The sequence below is a fragment of the Neoarius graeffei genome, chromosome 16 (genome assembly GCF_027579695.1).
Source record: "Neoarius graeffei isolate fNeoGra1 chromosome 16, fNeoGra1.pri, whole genome shotgun sequence".
Taxonomy (NCBI): Eukaryota; Metazoa; Chordata; class Actinopteri; order Siluriformes; family Ariidae; genus Neoarius; species Neoarius graeffei.
In genome coordinates this window covers 51,128,564-51,141,342 of record NC_083584.1, presented here as the reverse complement: position 1 = coordinate 51,141,342, position 12,779 = coordinate 51,128,564, and the positions used below count along the sequence as shown (strand labels likewise).

The following is a 12,779-nucleotide window of genomic DNA, read 5'->3' as shown; positions in this document are numbered from 1 at the left end:
GCGAGGGTGTGCGTTGCCAGGTGGCATGCGCAGCTGAGGCTTTACAGAGATACCCAACACACCTACCAAAATCTACAGTGGATATTAAGAATATTGTACATTGCACATAGTTTATATGTCACTCCTCACATTTACATTCTAGGAAATACAAGTAGGCCTATAAGAAATTAATATAATTTAAAGACACAGCGTGGTGCCCCGCCCCCTACTTTGAGTGGATTTGAGCATAAATATCTACAGCTCACATTCAGGGGTGCGTTTCCCAAACAACCAACCAAGTTAGCATTAAACCAATATGGTATGATGTAAGTTTGAACTAACTAACATCCAAAAAACGACTGTTTCCCAAAGCTGTAGTACCAACTTGGTCTGAACCAAGTTGATTTGAACCAACACAGTTCAAACCACAATGTTTTCAGATGTGTTCGGATGGTCTCGTTTATTTTCGGAATTCAGAGAAACAACCCGAAGTTGGCTGACAGTGCGAACGGCATTTCACCATTAAATGACCGTTAAGCCAAATTTGGTGTGTCCATAATCTTCCCCTGATGCTTGCAACTTGGTGTAGATGTTCATTTAGACTAATATAAAATTGCAATAACCCTCATTTGGAAATCACGTGTAAACAAAAGGCATCTCCATAAATTAAAGCATCATATACTAGTTTTGGCTATAAGGCTATTTGCCCTGATTAAAAATAGCTAAGCAAACTGCTGTGAGGTGGCACAGATAACGTTATGTAGATCTACATGTTGTGTATTTATAGGTGGCATTGTTAGGTTTATTGTAAGTTTATTGTTTAGACTCTGACATTCTGCTGACACATTCCAAGTTGAGCGCTGCATGCGCTCATGATTGACAGCTCTCGCTTTGATTGACAGCTCTCGCTTTGCGCACTCGGACTCCCACTTCCGAGAATGAACAGGTGAATGTGCATTCTCTTTGCGCACTCGCACTCCCACTTCCGAGAATGAACAGGTGAATGTGCATTCTCTTTGTGCACTCGCACTCCTACTTCCGAGAATGAATAGGTGAATGTGCATTCTCTTTATGCACTCGCACTCCCACTTTCTTTTTAAAGCAGCACTTATTTCTGAAGCACTGTGAGCTTCACTAGAGGAGCTCTTCTGCCATGATCGGAGATCTCAAACACGGAAGAGCGGAAAGGAATCAGAAATGTACGCGAGATTAGACCCATGGATTAAAGCAAAAAAAAAAAAATCATCTGACTGAAAAAAAAAGCTCCATGTCATTGGCCCCTACCATGTCAGCGATGCGTCAAATTTTAAATGCCATGTTGTCCATTATCCCCTAGGCCCCTACTTATAGTACATTTACATAATTTTAGCAAATGACTAAAGCTAAGGCAAGACTTTACCATTGTCATTACTGGCTATTCATGATGAAACATCAAGTTTTCAGCGCAAAGTGCAAATTTATTTCAACAATACTTTAGTAATGCACAACAGTGGTTCAGAGAAAAGTGCAAGTGCAGTCGAACTTGAACCATGCTTTCAGAAGAGTGGAACAGAAAGAAAAATAGGAAAATCTGTTGAAATAAAGCCAGGAAACAAGAAAAGTAAAGTGAAAGTTCACTTTTTCTGCTTCTTCGCAGTGAAGCCAAAGGCATCTAGTTTGGCAACACCTGATGCCTGTTTTTGTTTCTTTTTCCTTGGCACAGCAGCAGGAGCTTGCCATTATCACCCATTTCATTTCGCCAAGCCCATCTCCACTTATTCTTTACCGTTTTGTCGATGTCTGACACATCTGTGCCTTCATTTAAAAGAAGCGCGTCCATGCTGGCAAAACCGAAAGTAATTTGACGCGCTCTAGTGATGGAAATCGAAGGGCCTATGTCAGGTGAAATATGGCCTTATACGCAGTACTCGAGTTGAGGGGGGGGATGTGGGGGGATGGCATCCCCCTTCTGAAATAAAAATCTCAAATCATCCCCCTTATAAAACGGCCATCCCACCATCACATCCCTTGGGCCATTTTACCAATTAATGTGGAAATTAGCCTACTATTATTTTAACAAATATTACTACCATTTCAACATGCGCAGTGATAGCCGACATGTAGCTGGATAAAAAAGACGCATATTTATTTATTTGGTTGCACCTCTCATTCACACCTATACGGAGGTTTCAGTCACTGAAAACAACTACTTTTGCAAACTCTGGGCAGAGTGGAGATTTCTGAAAACTCCATCTTCAGACACTCGTGTAAATAGGGAAAACGAAGCAACAGTGGGCGAGAGGGCGCGCGTGAATATAATGAGTCATAGGTGTGAATCTGTCACCGAATGCCAATTGTCCCGGTTCTTCATGAAATCGCACGCGCACGCACAAATTCATTAGGTTAACTTTCAAATAATTGTTCTTGTGCACTTGCGACATCGGAGCCACTTTCCTGAATTTTGAGCTTTGGAGTATTTGGTTCTTTATCTATTTAATCAATGAATTTATTTGTCACATACATTAAATTACTAATGTAAACCATTAGTAGCCTATTTAAGCAATAGCTGTTTTCTCCACTGTTTTCCGACCTTTTGTGCTTAGTGAATGAGACACTTCATTACACTCCACTGACCGACATCCAATTCCGGACTTTTTTTGAAAATGTAAAATATAGGCCTACGAGATGTTTTTTTGGGACTTAATTCACGTTGGTCCTTCACTATTAATTTTTGAGACTGACGAGGCACTAAATACTGTGGAATTATTTTCTCCTTACTATGAAGTTTGGCATCTTAAACAAGTGTCGGGAAATCTTGCAGCCCGACTCTGCAGCCTCCAATGTTTAAGCGAACTGCTGAAACCATAATGTTTAAAGATTAAATCGTAGGCTAATCAAACCAAAGAAGAACACAGCCTTTCCAGAACGCTGTCTGATGAAGCCTGTTTAACCTACAAAAGGCTTAATAGCATAGATCTTGCTGCGGCTTCAACAGGGCTGTTTAGATTTTTCACCTGATCACCTTTCAATAGGCAAATATCATCATTATTATTATTACTACTACAATAGGCCTAGTATTCGTAGTAGGCAAGTAGTTGCCTAGTAGTAGGGCAGCCAAATTGTTTCATCAGTGGAGCCGCCGTTAAAAGGAAACTGATGCGGAGCGCCGCGGCTCGCCTTGGGGTGAATCGTGTCCCGAGGCATGGGGCTGGCCCGCCCTGGCAGCGCTGGTTCGTTGGGGAGAGGGCAGAGGTCGCTGGCTGCCAAGTTTGGAGAGGCTGGGACCTCCCCTGGCCGAGTTACGAGCGTGCAAAGTCAGGCTGGAGCCGCCGATAGAAACGAAACTCAAGCCGAGCACCGCGGCTCGCTGCCTACGCCGAGCCTCCCCGGGACTAGACAGTAGCGTAGGCTGTATTTATTTATTTAGGCCTATCTAGCGCAACAACTTATTCCTTTACATATACTCAAACATAGCACAAGAAAGGGTTCAACAACAGGCAATCACAGCAGCTTGGTGAAGTTCTAAATCACATCGGTGTCAGACCTATATGGGCCTACCCCCGTTTTTTCCTCGGATCTGCATCACTCTCATTATTGATCTTTAGCGCTCCCAGTTGACGGAAATCCGTCGTAGCGACGGAAAACTTTAATCCATGTTAGACCACATCCGCAAATTTAGGCATCTTAAAATGTTTTTATTAATGGCAAATAAAATATCCAGCACAAATTATATATGATAGGCATAAATTAATAATTTATAAATTTTATTTTAAACACGTTTTTAGTTAGCGGGACTGCAGCTTATCACCTCTCCCGCCCGCTTCCGCATTGTGCACTCCCCCTCCCGCCCGCGCCCGCAATGAGCTTTCAAAATTTGTCCCGCGCCGCACTGCTTTGCGTCGGGTCCCGCGGGACTCCCGCGGGAGTGCAGGGCTCTGTCTTACAATACACCACAGCACTTGCGAATCCGCATGGGACTGAACTGAAATTCACCGCTGCCTGTCTATATTTGAAACGAGCTGTCAAAGAAAATATCCGGCCGCTTTCACCAATCACCAGTCTCCTCGCGGAAAGCTTTACCATGTCCCTCCCACTGTGAGGCTGGGAGTCCGGTGGGCGGGCGTTTTTGCAGTATTTGTCCAATAACCGTCTTGCATTTTGATACTGAAAAGTGCATAGCTCCCAAATGCCATTGAAGTCCACTGAGGCTGGGAGTCCGGTGGGCGGGCGTTTTCGCAGTATTTGTCCAATAATTGTCTTGCATTTTGAGATTGAAAAGCGCATAGCTCCCAAATGCCATTGAAGTCCACTGAGGCTGGGCTGCATCACACTGTCACGAGGGGGAAAAACTCACGCACACATTAGGCGAACTGGGGAAAGTTATAAAGGAATGATTTTGCACTGTAGTTGGGTTGAGCACATATATTTCTGGATCTGAAATAGCAATGTTATAAGGTCGGCTATAACATAAGCCTAGCGCAATTCATCCTACACGATGTTCATCATTTTTAGAGGAGGCTGAGCCTCCCTAGTTGTCTTAGAGCAATCGCCCGTGATATATATACAAACCAGATTCCAAAAAAGTTGGGACAAAGTACAAATTGTAAATAAAAATGGAATGCAATGATGTGGAAGTTTCAAAATTCCATATTTTATTCAGAATAGAACATAGATGACATATCAAATGTTTAAACTGAGAAAATGTAGCATTTAAAGAGAAAAATTAGGTGATTTTAAATTTCATGACAACACCACATCTCAAAAAAGTTGGGACAAGGCCATGTTTACCACTGTGAGACATCCCCTTTTCTCTTTACAACAGTCTGTAAATGTCTGAGGACTGAGGAGACAAGTTGCTCAAGTTTAGGGATAGGAGTGTTAACCCATTCTTGTCTAATGTAGGATTCTAGCTGCTCAACTGTCTTGGGTCTTTTTTGTTGTATCTTCTGTTTTATGATGCGCCAAATGTTTTCTATGGGTGAAAGATCTGGACTGCAGGCTGGCCAGTTCAGTACCCAGATCCTTCTTCTACGCAGCCATGATGTTATAATTGGTGCAGCATGTCGTTTGGCATTGTCATGTTGGAAAATGCAAGGTCTTCCCTGAAAGAGATGTCGTCTGGATGGGAGCATATGTTGCTCTAGAACCTGGATATACCTTTCAGCATTGATGGTGTCTTTCCAGATGTGTAAGCTGCCCATGCCACACGCACTAATGCAACCCCATACCATCAGAGATGCAGGCTTCTGAACTGAGCGCTGATAACAACTTGGGTCGTCCTTCTCCTCTTTAGTCCGAATGACACGGCGTCCCTGATTTCCATAAAGAACTTCAACTTTTGATTCGTCTGACCACAGAACAGTTTTCCACTTTGCCACAGTCCATTTTAAATGAGCCTTGGCCCAGAAAAGACGTCTGTGCTTCTGGATCATGTTTAGATACGACTTCTTCTTTGAACTATAGAGTTTTAGCTGGCAACGGCGGCTGGCACGGTGAATTGTGTTCACAGATAATGTTCTCTGGAAATATTCCTGAGCCCATTTTGTGATTTCCAATACAGAAGCATGCCTGTATGTGATGCAGTGCCGTCTAAGGGCCCGAAGATCACGGGCACCCAGTATGGTTTTCCGGCCTTGACCCTTACGCACAGAGATTCTTCCAGATTCTCTGAATCTTTTGATGATATTATGCACTGTAGATGATGATATGTTCAAACTCTTTGCAATTTTAAACTGTCGAACTCCTTTCTGATATTGCTCCACTATTTGTCAGTGCAGAATTAGGGGGATTGGTGATCCTCTTCCCATCTTTACTTCTGAGAGCCGCTGCCCCTCCAAGATGCTCTTTTTATACCCAGTCATATTAATGACCTAGAGGTGAAGTGGCCAAGTGGTTAGAGCGCTTGACCACTAAGCGAACGGTCCCCAGTTCGAGCCTCGCCTCAGACGGTGATCTGGGGCTCGCCTCCTGTCCACCCAGCAATGAATGGGGACCTGGTGGAAACACTGGGGAAGTTAAAGATGGCGAGGAAAGGAACTGGCCACCCTACTTCACCATGTCGGCAGCCTAGACAGAGTGTGCTCTCTAAGGCAGCTGGGCCATAGAAGGTTCACGCTGCATGCTGCACGCTACACGCTACACGTTCACGTGAAGAACCGGACCCTGGGCCATTAAACTTCATGCTTGGATGTTCACGTGTTGCGTCTGTTCTACTTTGACCGAGTAACCAACAATATGGACTCTTCGGATGACGACGATTGCCTCATTCTGCTTTTACTGAGACAGAGGAAGAGAAAAAGGAACAGAATTTGGAGCCGAGAACACTTCCTTCTGAGAGAAACCCGTGGTGAATTTCACCGAACATTCTATAATCTGCTTGACAATCCCGATGAAGAACTATTTTTCAATTATACCATTCAATGATATTTTTTCTGAAGTTTTCCCCTGAAAGCATAGAGTTATCTCCCTAGACCCGTTCTGATTGGCTGGCGCGGCGGTGACCGCATGCATTGACTGGAATTTCCATCTTCACGCCTAGAAAAAAGTGTGCATGTTCATTTCTCGCTTCACGCGTGAAGTGTGCAGCGTGCAGCGTGCAACGTGAACGCCATTCTATGGCCCAGAGCAAGTCATGCTACGTTTGTCCACTTTTATTTACACGCGTGTAGCGTGCAGCATGCAGCGTGCAGCGTGAACCTTCTATGGCCCAGCTGCCTAACAGGCACTCCCCAACGTATGTACAAAAAACATATATGGGACTCTTTGACTTTTTGTTATTGACCTAATGAGTTGCAATTTGGTCCTCCAGCTGTTCCTTTTTTGTACCTTTAACTTTTCCAGCCTCTTATTGCCCCTGTCCCAACTTTTTTGAGATGTGTTGCTGTCATGAAATTTCAAATGAGCCAATATTTGGCATGAAATTTCAAAATGTCTCACTTTCGACATTTGATATGTTGTCCATGTTCTATCGTGAATACAATATCAGTTTTTGAGATTTGTAAATTATTGCATTCTGTTTTTATTTACAATTTGTACTTTGTCCCAACTTTTTTGGAATCGGGGTTGTATTTTAGAAATTATTCGCGCTCCTTAAGAGCAGCATCAATGAATTATTTGCAAATGCCTAGATCACACACGAAAACATATAGCGACCATGCTTTCTCTATTGCTGGTCCAAAGTTATGGAACCAACTGCCGCTTAACCTTAGGCAAATTGAGAATGTAAATAGTTTTAAAAGAGCTTTGAAGACTCACCTTTTTGAATTGGCATATAATATATAGAAACTATTAATAATATTTTAAATCCTATATTTTCAATTCCTATTGTGTCATATGTAAGTTTGTTTTTAATGGATAGTTTAGTTTAGAAGTTGTAAAGTTTTTTTTCAGTAGTTCATTTGTAAGAATTATTATTTCATTATTGTTCAGCGCTTAGAACAATTACTGATTTAGTGCTATTTAAATAAACATTATTATTATTATTATTATTATTATTATTATTATGTTTTCCTCTAGAATTGCCCTGTATTTAGTCCCATCCATCTTTCCTTCAGTGCTGACCAGCTTTCCTGTCCCTGCAGATGAAAAATATCCCCACAGCATGATGCTGCTGCCACCACCATGCTTCACTGTAGGAATCGTGTTCTCAGGGTGTTGGGTTTGCGCCACATATGGCATTTCCCATGATGGTCAAAAAGATCAATTTTAGTTTCATTTGACCAGAGAGTCTTCTTCCATGTGTTTGAGGAGTCTGTCACATACTGTTGGGCAAACTCCAAATGTATTTTCTGAAGCAATGACTTTTTTTCTGGCCACTCTTCCCTAAAGCCCCACTCTATGGAGTGTATGGCTTAAAGGGGTCCTATGGACAGATACTCCTAACTCCACTGTGGATCTTTGCAGCTCCTTCAGTGATATCTTTGGTGTCTTTGTTGCATCTCTGATTAATGCCCTCCTTGCCTGGTCTGTGAGTTTTGGTGGGCAGCCTTCTCTTGTCAGATGTGTAGTGGTGCCATATTCTTTCCATTTTGCTATAATGGATTTAATGGTGCTCCCTGGGATATTCAAAGTTTGGGATATTTTTTTATCACCCAACCCTGATCTATACTTCTCCACAACTTTGTCTCTGATATGTTTGGAGTGCTCCTTGGTTTTCATGTTGCTTGCTTAGTGGTATTGCAGAGTCAGGGTCCTTCCAGAACAGGTGGATTTATACAGACATCATGTGACAGATCATGGGATGCTTTGATTGCACACAGGTGGACCTTAACCACCTAATTATGTGACATATGAAGTGAATTGGTTGGACCAGTTCTTATTTAGGGGATTCATATGAAAGGGAGTGAATACCTATGCAAACTCTTGATTTCTGTTTTTTCATCTTCATTCTTGTTTGTGTCACAATAAACCAACAATTTTCACCTTTAAAGTTGTAAGCATGTTGTGTAAATCAAATGGTGCTAACCCCCCAAATATCCATTTTAATTCCAGCTTCTAATGTGATAAAACAGGACAAACACCAAGGAGGATGAATACTTATATATATATATATATATATATATATATATATATATATATATATATATATATAAGTATTCATCCTCCTTGGTTTTATATATATATATATATATATATGTAACCCTGCTCTTCTGTCACTCCGCGCTCGCCTGCCGGCTCTCTGGCACCTTCACACGCCGAAGGCTCTGCGTTGTGTTATTGTGTAGTGGGCAGCTGACGGGGGCACAGCCGGTTGGAAGGACTCAGACGCACACGGAGGGGTTTGGGATCGATGGGGTTGATTTATTGTTGCTTTTCTGGAATACACATCTATAGGGTTGATTATCAATACTCGAATAAGTTTTCAAACAGTAAAAAAAAAGAAAAAAAGACGTTGCTATAAAAGGCTAATACAGCTCCATACAAATTCCCATTACCGTTAGCATTCATTTTCAGTCATAGTGGAAACCGTTTATAATACAAAAAATACAAGTGTTAGATTCACAAATCACTCAGCTCGTAAGAGCTTAATATTTCAACATACAGAATAACTCAACAAAACGAACTTTCATGGGGTCATATTTCAAATATTTTATAGTTTAAATCTGAGGGAAAAGTACGTGGCTTACCTATAGGGTTGATTATCAATACTAAAGAAAATGGCGAACGAACTACAATCAGGTATCAACCCTACGGGGTAACAGAGGGACCAAAAAGCAATTCCAAAATATCGAACTCCTATCAAAACGTAATCCAACAGCGACACCTAGTGGCACCAGCAATACACTTACATACACTTAATACCTTACATCCACCCCTTCTTTAAGAGATGGCGTCCTCGCCATTAGACTCACCCAAACATATATATATACCATACTCTCAGAGATTTAAATAAAAGAGAAAAAACAAAATAAGTGTGTGATGTGTGTAGTATTAAGTGCATACATGGGACTAGCAGTCATCTAGGTGTGTGCACTAGTGGTCCTAGATGTTTCCAGCCACTCTTCTCGCTTTGGCTCTTTGCCACAATTTCCTTCCTCTCTCTATCTTCTCTTGGTCAGTCTCAGTTTTCACGATATGACACTTATATGACAGTTTCAGGGGGGGACGTCGATTCCTTCTCGGGTACCTCCTTGGGATGTTACTCGTTTCAGGGGAAGCAGCTCCAGCACTGGTCACTGGGGTATCTGCCTGTGCCTCCGCATTGGCCTGCTCCATACTGCGCTGTTCCTCCACATCTGTCTCAGTTGCCACTCCATCTCTCACTGCTTCTATATTGCCACTCTCCATTTCCTCTTCTCCATCAGTCTCACACGGCTCACTATCTGACCGGCCCTCCTCCAAGACCACTCTGCTGCTTCGCTCCACCGGGAGGAACATGCACTGGGTAAGGAGGTTTCGGTGAACAACTCTCTCAGGACCTCCACTCTCAGGGCGCACCACGTAAACAGGTAAGTTGGGCTGCTTCTTCACAACAACGTATGGGCGTGACTCCCACCGGTCTCCCAACTTCTGCCTCCCCTCCACCTGACAAACCTTGACTAAGACTCTGTCCCCTGTGTCAAAGTCTTCACTCCTGGCCTTCCGGTCATAGTACTTTTTCTGATGTTCCTTGGCATGCTGAGATGTCTGGCTAGCCAGAGCATAGGCCTGCATCAGAGAGTCATGCAGCGTTTGGACATAGTCACTGTACTCGCAGGGCTTATTAACGGTGGAGGACTGGAAGATCAGGTCATTTGGGAGTCTTGGATGTCTACCGAACATCAGGTAGTATGGGCTATACCCCGTGGAGTCGTGTTGTGAGCAATTGTAGACATGGGTCATGGCATCCACATGTTCGTGCCAGCGGGGCTTCAAGTGAGGTTCTAGTGTTCCAAGCATGTTCATCAGGGTGCGGTTGAACCTTTCGGTTGTCCCATTGCCCTGGGGGTGGTAGGGTGTCGTGTGTGTTTTAGTGATGCCGGTACACTTGCATAGCTCCCTCACAATGGCACTTTCGAAGTTGCGCCCCTGATCTGCATGCAGCTTTGCGGGGAAGCCAAACCGACAGAAGAAGTTCTTCCACAGTACTCTTGCCACTGTGCCCGCCTTTTGGTCTCTGGTGGGGTAGGCCTGCGCATAACGGGAAAAGTGGTCAGTGACAATGAGCACATTCTCCAGGCCACCTTTGGACTTCTCAAGCATCAGAAAGTCAATGCAGACCAGCTCCATGGGTGCACTTGTGTGGATACTGACTAGGGGAGCCCTGACGTTGGCCATGGGGGTCTTTCTCAGGCAACATCGCTCACACTGTTCACACCAGGCTTTGACCTCCTGGAACATTATTGGTCAGTAGAATCTCTCCCGTATTATCTGCAGCGTTCTCTTGAATCCCAAGTGCCCAGAGTCATCATAAAGAGCGGTTTTCACAGCTGCACGCAGCCTCTCTGGCAGTATTAGCTGCTCCACCTGTCCTCTATGGCAGTCCCGGACCTGGCGGTACATGACACCATTTCGCACCACCAATCTCCTCCACTCTTTTAAGAGAAGGCCCCCACTTGCGCTCACCTCCATCCTCTCACCACGGCTTGGTTTCTGGTTGCGGGTCTTGAAGTGCAGGACTGGGCCGATGGCTGGGTCTTCTTTTTGCGCTGCTCGGATCTCCTGTGTTGTCATGGCAGGCAGTGCCTCCATTCCCACCTCTGCATATAGCTCACTGGACTCTGGTGACTGACGGCTCTCAGGCTCCTCCATCGCAGCAGCAATCTCCACAGTGGGGGACTCCACTCCCTGAGCAACTTGTGCCGCATCATGCCTCTGCCCAGCGTCGATCACTTGCTGAGGACAGGTCTGCAGGATCTCAGTGACTTCCTGGTAAGACAGACGTGAGAGGGCATCGGCGTTGGAGTTGTCTTGCTCTCTCTGGTACTGGATGTCGAAGTCATATATTGACAGGTGAGAAACCCACCGCTGGCCGGTGGCGTCGAGTTTGGCTGTGGTCATCACGTACGTCAGGGGATTGTTGTCTGTGAGAACCGAGAACTTGCGCCCATAAAGGTGGTCATGGAATTTGTCTGTGACTGCCCACTTAAGAGCGAGGAACTCGAGCTTGTGTGCAGGATACCTTGTCTCAGGAGGGGTCAAGCCTCTGCTGGCATACGCGACGACTCTCTCTGTTCCACCCTGGATCTGTGCGAGCACAGCACCGAGCCCATCTCTGGATGCGTCAGTCTGCAGCAGGAACGGTAGACTGTAGTCTGGATAGCCCAGCACCGGTGCGTTGGTCAGCTTCACTTTCAGTGCCTGGAAGGCTTCCTCACATTCAGCAGTCCACAGAAAGGGTTTTTCGGGGCGTGGACTTTTCTGGGCCCCTTTCTTCTTCATTCTGGGGTCCCCTGAGGTGAGGCGGTACAAGGGAGCAGCCAGACTGGAGTAGGACTTCATGTACCGTCTGTAGTAGCCAGCAAACCCGAGGAACTGGAGTACTTCCTTTCGATCTGTTGGCTGCGGCCAGTCCTTCACCCGGCTGATCTTCTCTGGGTCCATCCTGATGCCGTGTGCCGACACCAGGTGACCGAGGTAGTTCACTTCCTTCCGAACAAACTGGCACTTTGAGGGCTTAAGCTTCAGGCCATGCTCCCTAAGTCTGTCAAACACCCGTTGCAGTCTTTCCAAGTGTTCATCAAAAGATGAGGAAAAAAATTATCAAATCATCCAAATAAATAAGAAGTTGTGTGAAGTTCAAGTCACCGAAGCAGCAGGTCATCAGTCTTTGGAAGGTGGAGGGAGCATTTTGGAGGCCAAATGGCATTCTGTTCGCCTCGAAAAGCCCCATGGGAGTGCTGAATGCAGTCTTGTGCTTATCATGTTCTGCAACTTCCACCTGCCAGTAACCGGAGGTAAGGTCAAGTGTGGAGAAGTACTTGGCTTGCCCCAATGACTCGAGGGCCTCCTCAATCCTTGGTAGAGGGAAGGCGTCTCTGGTGCTGCAGGAATTGAGTTTTCTGTAGTCAATGCACAGTCTCAGCGATCCATCTTTCTTGGTCACGACCACCACTGGTGAGGCATAAGGGCTCTTACTGGGACGGATGACCCCTGCTGCCTCCATCTCAGTCAGCATCTGCCGCACGTCTTGAAACTGGGATGGGGGTATCTTCCGGTACGGCAGTCAGAAGGGCCTGGAGTCCACCAGTGGAATCTCATGCTGTATGGTTGTGGTGTGACCGTAGTCCAGGGAATGCTGGGAGAACACATCTGCATTCTTGTCAAGCAGCTCTTGGAGGCAGGCTGGTCTTCATTCTCCACAGCCGCTTCACTTACGTCCACTCCACAACTTGTCACGACTT

The 12,779-nt window shown here is 44.9% G+C and overlaps 1 protein-coding gene across 1 annotated transcript in view; it reads left to right on the top strand.

Annotated features, from left to right (window-relative positions):
* The window catches only part of shisa9b (shisa family member 9b), a 206,785-nt gene that overhangs the window by 120,737 nt on the left and 73,269 nt on the right, over window positions 1-12,779 (top strand). The window lies entirely within an intron of this gene.